The following is a 6,520-nucleotide window of genomic DNA, read 5'->3' on the forward strand; positions in this document are numbered from 1 at the left end:
AATAAACTAGTATTGTCACTTCTGCAGCTACATTTTTCAACAGAGTGACAGCTTTGCTCGTCACAAATATGTTCAAAGTACATATACAATATTCAAAGCTACGCAGAAGCACTGGACTGTCTGAGCCAGATACGCAGAGCCTGCAACGCACTGCACACTGATAATTATGTCCCTACCCAGGCTACTACATGCAAATACAATCCTTTGTGACATTTTGTCAAATATTTGGAGGATTCTGTACTCTTTATCATGTCCTCAGCAACAGTCAGGCACCCACAAACCAGTGTCACCCATAGCATAGACTGCCGCTCAGCCCAGGCATACAACGATGCCAAATTAATGAAAAGCAAATTAAAGATTGACAGGGGAAGCAGCTTACCAGGCAGGGAGGGCCCTGGCAAACTGAAGTTTAAGTTTACTGCCTTGCTGAGCTGCCTGTGGCAGTCCTGGGTAATCTCTGCAGCTCCACCCTGGATTTCTGCATCCAGAGATGTAACTATTGCATACAGTAGCCAGTACATGACATCATGGATCAATGAGGTTAAAGGTCCTGCATTTGGAAAATCTACACTTCAGGTCAATATCTACTGTCAGCAAACCCACAGGTGATCAGAAGGAGAAACCGTTAAGAAGTGTCACAGGACTAAAGAGTTGGCTACAGTACAAGCAATGTATTTTTGAACATTAATTTGCCAGAAGTGTATCTGTTGTCTGTTGCTCCAGGCTGGCATTTTAATTATTTCTGGGACAAATGGATCAGTGATACACTGAAAATCTGTAGGGCTTCCTGTCAAATTAATAAAATAATAATGAAAGTAGTCATCTCCAACTGCAAACTGTCACAGTCTTTGAGAGGTCTGTAGTCATGCACATGGTTAAACAAACTCAGACGTTCCTGCATCCTATTTGAAACCCTAAGTGTGGTGACATAAAATAGACTGTGTAGTGTCCATTGTATACAATGACACCCACTGTGACAAAACCCGACTATGTTTAATGACCTTTTTAAATCTTATACCTAGAGTCCATAAAAGCACTGTAATTCAGTTGTAAAACACACTTTAATAATCAAAATGCAGCTGTTAAAATAGCATTGCTCATAATTCTAACTTGAGGCAATTTTTTTTGTTTTTAATGCAGAAGAGCAGACCACAGTTTAAAATTCCTATGAGGTCACTATTGGCCATTACAGTGTTTTTTTGCAACTTAATAATAGATGTTTTAAAGTTTAAGTGCGGCCTCAGGCACTCATAAGCATTTATTACAAATCGCTGGTTGCCTCCCTTATGCAGAGAGGAATAACATTTACATACAGTAGCACGGATTAATAAGATAAAAAATCTGAAAAAGCCGTCAGTCAGGGAGTGAAACTGGCGCTAATAAAGCCCACTATATTCTTCGGAAATATCAAGCCGTCTGTTCCAATATTTTGCCATTCCCCATGAGGTATACAAATCCAAATCAGATAAGTCTCAAGCCATGCCAGAGACATGCAGCGCTGCTCTCCAGTGGCACTCGGCTGAATCTTTTATTTATCTTCAGAGCAATTGTACATTCTAGTACACTAAAGACTGAAATAAACTGAACATCACTCATCGGAAAGTTTCATAAAACGGGGCCTCTCCTTCCTTGTTTGCTAAACCATGATTAGCGAGAAAAATGCACTGTGAAGGGCGGATCACGGCGAGGGAATGTAATAGCAGGCGTGGGACCACGGGGGCAAGGGCTAGTTTAACAGAACAGCATCTGGCCGGGTTGAGATGATGCTCTCATGAAACTAGACCTGAAGGAAGGAAAGAGGTTGCGTTAGGAAGAGGGGTCTACCACCTCTGCTCCTTGGTCTTAGGCTCAAACCCGAAGGCACCGGGGAAAGGCAGTGCCAATGTGCACGCGTAATTTCACATGACGGTTAAACTACAAAGATCCTTGTTATAAAAAGCACCGTGTGTGTGTCAGTCTCCCAAACTGCAGTATAACAGAACTGCACACGAAACCGTGCCTGCCCCTCGGAACACTGCTAATTAAAAAGTACATCCGTTAGTGCTGTGGTTGGGCATGAAGCTGCCCGTTGTTTCCAGCCCAAGTGAACATTGATAAAAGAAATTTATTTATTTATACATAATTATTATTGTTACCCTACTGAACAGTGCTGGGGATTTAGAGAAATGAGACGCCATGGTTCTAATTTTTCTTCAAGAAGTCTGCCATATTAACTCCACTGAATAATTACTGAAAAGTAATACACTCGTGTAATATTACCTTATGCAAAATTGCATTAATCAAAAAGTGAGGCTGCTGCAATCAAGTAATTTGAGGGTGGGGGAAGGCATACATGCATAGCATATTTTCCTCGGGACTTATTTTCCTTGCAGCAGGGTATTACCTAATAGTTTTGTAGCAGTGATCCCAAGAAAGAAGTAAATCAGAGACTAAAAAAATAATATACAACCTAGCTGTGACACTGGGGGGGTCAGGGCGGGCAGGGCACAGAAACAGCAATGGAATGTCCAGCCACTACCGTGCCACCTCCTCTGTCGCTCTGACTCTGTACACAATAAAATAAATCCCGCTTGACCTCTCTAAGGAGTCAGACATTGTTCCCCCACACCAAGAAGTAAACGTAGCAGCTTAATTACACCCAGGAAGCCTTATAGAACCTGGGGCTTACGACAGAAAATGAACAATTTCTTGTGGTGGGCTTTCTTCAGAAATTAAGAGGGGGGGTAGGAACAAATGTAATAGTGGGAAAGATCATCCCAGGTGTGCATGAAACGCGGTAAATTAGTAAGGGTTCTTGTGCATGCATAATGTATTATAAACAGGCAAGTCCTAACCGCACTAATGTGGGTGCCACCGTTTTTATAGCCTTTTGTCTCCTAAGTTTTGCAGTGGAGAGTGGAGAGCTGCCACTCAGAATATAGACTCCTAGAGCCACAGGGGAACACGAAAGAGAGCGCTCATTAGAAATGTGCATTTTGTTTCTTAATTCTGAAAAGGCAAGGTGGCAAGGCGGCAGGACGGGCTGCTGGCTGGTTGTTGTTATTTTTGTGGTGGTTGTGGTGGTGGTGGTGGCTGTTGCTGTTGTTGTGAGGATCGTTATTTATTTATTTATTTATTTATTTTGCTAGATTCATCTCAGTTGTTGCCGCGCCTGCAGAGTGCGGTCTCTCCCACTAGCCTCTCCCGGGCTGGCTGTGAATAGTGCCCATTTTGAGATTAGGAGATTAGGTTATTCATCACTTGAGATGCTCCCTGCTGCGCTGCTACTATCCGAGCGCAGCCAAATCAAAACATCTCTGGAAGGCATTTCAGAATAATTGAATGCATCATAATTTCCCTATTAATACATATCTCATATTACAGATTATGCATGAAATGTTCACATTATCTGTTACTTTTTGTTAACGTCTTGCTTCTTGCCAGTAAATTTAATACACAGAGTGAATCAGCATGCTATGAGGAAGGGATAGGTTACTGATAGCTATTATTTTTTTTTTCATTTTTTCATTTTTTTTTTTTTAGGATTCAGTAGAAAATTAAAGTAAATCGATCATTTTATAGCCCCATTGGAATGGCTACAAGGGCATGTTGCTAAGCAAATGGTAATTTAAATGTACTGTGTGATTTTTCCATGCAATTTACTGAAGGCAGATTTTATTTCTCAGTTAATATCAGATGTCCTTTATCTCTTACTGCATGGTATATCGGTGATGGACAAATTATTAATCTGTGTTTTAATCAAATGCCACAGCCTGACAGCTAACCTTGTAGGCACTGTAGGAGTCACATACGGTACCCTGTAAGAACGGGGCTACTAGTAATACTTAAATGGGCACAGGTGAGCCATTTCGCCTTCACTGGTATAAGCAGCGTGCATTAAACTCTCATGGAAAAGCAACTGAAGCAAATCCAAATGAAACTTAATAAAAGTGTTCACATCTCACAATACAAAGTTCTATCCAGTATTTTAGAACTGAGAAGTTGTATGTCATGACAGCGATGCAACTGCAATATATCCATTTTAAAAATAGTTTCTGATCTTGTTCATCTTTTCAATATACTATGGAAGCATGCAATTAACTACTGAGAATATGATAAACATTTGAAAACAATTACATATTAGGCACACTGCAGACTCGTCTGCAGGGCATACTCCAATAGTAAATAATTATTTTTCCTCCTTCTTTAAAAAATAGGAGCCGTCCTGTGTACCAGGGTGCTTTCATCTTTGTAATGAATCAAAGGTTCTATATTTTAAGACAAATAAGATCGTGAAGAGGAGCTCTGCTTGATGACATCCATCATTTTTATGAAATTAAAAGAGAAGACAGAGGAGGACCCATTTACCCTTCAGGTTGCTAACGTGAAGGCAAGATCCTCCCATTGCTGGTACACAGAATGTAGTATTGTCATTAATGAAAAAGTTAATGGGCCATTTTCTTATATATCAATTTACATTTTACAATTTGAGTATACAAATGATATGTACAGCAGAGAGCTGATTATTTTTGCTCAAGGAAATAGTTTTAATGTGTTTTTATGGACATCAAATGATGCATCCACAGACTGCAAATAGATGACAGCTCTTGGGCTGTGATCAACAGTCCTTGGATGAAAGGTCTGCTGGGGCAATAATGTTCTGTGGAGGGCCTGAACAGTAAAAAACAGGAAACAAGGAGTACGCTAAGATGTTTGAAAGGTAGACCAGCAGATGGGATTTGGAGTGTGTCACTCACTCACACACTCACGTGCTATTCCCACCTTCAAGAAAATGTCTTTTAAAGGAGACGGTGCCTGCGTGACAGCAGACAGAAAGACACTGCTGAGTCTGACTGATAAATATCAATTTCTGAAATGAGACATGGCTTACCATATAAGGAATGAATTTTAATAACAACTTTACCCCACAGTCCCAAGTCACTTTTGCTACACTAACTCCTTTGCCGAGGACAGCTTTCCCCATACGGCCTCCACCAAACGGCAGCCACTGTCATGGGCAGGAACGTTCCCAGGAATACCACACAACCATGTTGTGAAGGGGATGTGGAGAGATGTTTCTTGAAATGATTCATGCAGAACCTCTTTTCCATAGAGCATAGAGTAAAGTCAGAGACCTACTGTGAGATGAAAAAATGCAGGCCTTTGTCTGGGGCTTCCAGAATTTGGAGTCCAGGCCATTGCCGTGTGACAGCCCTGTATTCATTCATCCCTGTGCCTGTGAGCCTCTGCCTGGGAGGCTAACTGAGGATCTCTCTGGCTGAGACAACACACATGCATGCACACACACACACACATACTCACACAAACAACCACAAATGCATACACACACACTCACAGACATACACACAAATACATGCAAACACACTTGCAGACATATACACAAACACACACACACACATACTCTCTCTCTCTCTCTCTCTCTCTCTCTCTCTCTCTCTCTCTCTCTCTCTCTACACACACACACACACACACACACACACACTAAGCCAACAAAATGTCAAGACATCTGAATGAGAGTTGAAAGTTCATGAACTCATTTATCTCCCATTTAAATTTGCATATTGGGGAAAGGAGGTTCAATATTCTTCCATCAAAGAGAATCCTCCTGAAAAAATAAATGAAAAAACTTTTATAATAAAAGATAAGAAGTGAGTCCAAGTACTTTGATTAGCACAGGCTCTGGGTAGGACTTTTCATATCTAAGCATGATTTATGCTGAAAGAAAAACTTACAAGGCCATATAATCACTTATAAAAAGTCATTTCACTGACACCTTTTCATTTCTTCGTGAAATGTATTTGGAAGAGAAAGGGGACACACACAAAAAACAAACAAGCAAACAAACAAACACAAAATCAGAAATAAGCATGACCTGATAATAAAACTGACCATAAGCTGCATCGGGGAAAATTAAGTGAGAAAAAATTAATACAGGTAAAGTTTGATTAAAATACGTGATTTTCCAAAGCACAGAGCAAATGGGAAATTCAATTATTTTTAAGTTCATAGTGAAGGGGGCTCGCTCAAAGGAAGCACCCAAGTGCGTGTGAATATAAGCAGGAGCCATCCTGGAGACAGACCAATTGTTCTTCATGATGAACTACAAGTGATGGAGGCGGAAAAGCATTGCTCCGGGAACTTAGGGTTATCACAGCTTTATTTTTCTTCCTTCTTTCCTTTTGTAAAACAATTCAGAAATGGACAAATTGGCAAAGCTTTCCTGAAGGCTTACGGCGTGCGTGCTGCTGTCAGGGCTTCCTACCCAGCCGCAAGCCTCACCTACAAGTGCTGCCTTTTGGTAGTGATGAGCAAATGTCCCCAGGCTGCCTTCATCTTCACCACCTGGAGACATCACAGGGACAACTGCAGCCAAAGCCTGTGGAAAGCCCTTGCCCCAAACAAACAGAATTATGAGCCAAGGGGAACAGGGCACCCAGGTACGGGTATGGAAAAGATGATGGCTGAAAGATGTGAAAACTGAAATTTTGTGTGCCAAGATTATTAAATTTGGAAAGGGTCC

General features: G+C 41.1%; 1 protein-coding gene across 6 annotated transcripts in view; it reads right to left on the reverse strand.

Annotated features, from left to right (window-relative positions):
- The window catches only part of LOC311607657 (uncharacterized protein), a 558,074-nt gene that overhangs the window by 236,965 nt on the left and 314,589 nt on the right, over positions 1-6,520 (reverse strand). The gene's annotated exons all lie outside the window — the stretch shown is intronic.

This window comes from Acomys minous (genome assembly GCF_964271855.1).
Source record: "Acomys minous genome assembly, chromosome: 10".
Taxonomy (NCBI): Eukaryota; Metazoa; Chordata; class Mammalia; order Rodentia; family Muridae; genus Acomys; species Acomys minous.